Raw genomic sequence first — 639 nt, 5'->3', positions numbered from 1 at the left:
ACACGGAACAGCCGTCTTTGAAGAGATCTGGCGTGAATAGAACAGGTGATTTTCGTTGCCACATCCATTATCTCTTTCATGTTGAGCATTTTTGTGCATAACGCTTGTTGGTGTATTATGCAGTGGTAATTGAGGAAGTTGGGGAAGGCATCCTCCTCCCTGCATTTGGCAATAAATCCATTCAAGCGGCCAACCATTGCGGGCCAGCCCGTGGTAATGGACACCAATTTGCAAACTGGAGGCTGAGTTTTCTCAATAAAGTTTTTGAAAGTTTGAAAAATGTCCTCTCCCCGCGTGTGTTCTTTCATGGGCAGTACGGTTAACAGCTCCACTTTTACAGTCATATTGGTAAACACCATACAAATAAAAATGCATAACTGGGCTGTGTCACTCACGTCTGTAGACTCGTCTAATCGCAGTGAGAAACAGTCTGCAATATCCCTCCAAAGTTTCTCAGTCACATCCTCGGCCATTGCTTCACAGCGCCGTGTAACTGTACTTGACAGCTGGAGAGATTTGATTGAAGACATGTCAGATTTGTTTTTAAAGTCTTGAAGACATGTCAGATTTGTTTTTAAAGTCTTGAAACAACGAATCAGCCGCTTCAATGAATACCTCTTTAATCATCTCTCCATCTTG

Source organism: Etheostoma spectabile, unplaced genomic scaffold, assembly GCF_008692095.1.
Source record: "Etheostoma spectabile isolate EspeVRDwgs_2016 unplaced genomic scaffold, UIUC_Espe_1.0 scaffold342, whole genome shotgun sequence".
NCBI lineage: Eukaryota > Metazoa > Chordata > Actinopteri > Perciformes > Percidae > Etheostoma > Etheostoma spectabile.
Note: the sequence above shows the minus strand (reverse complement) of the source record.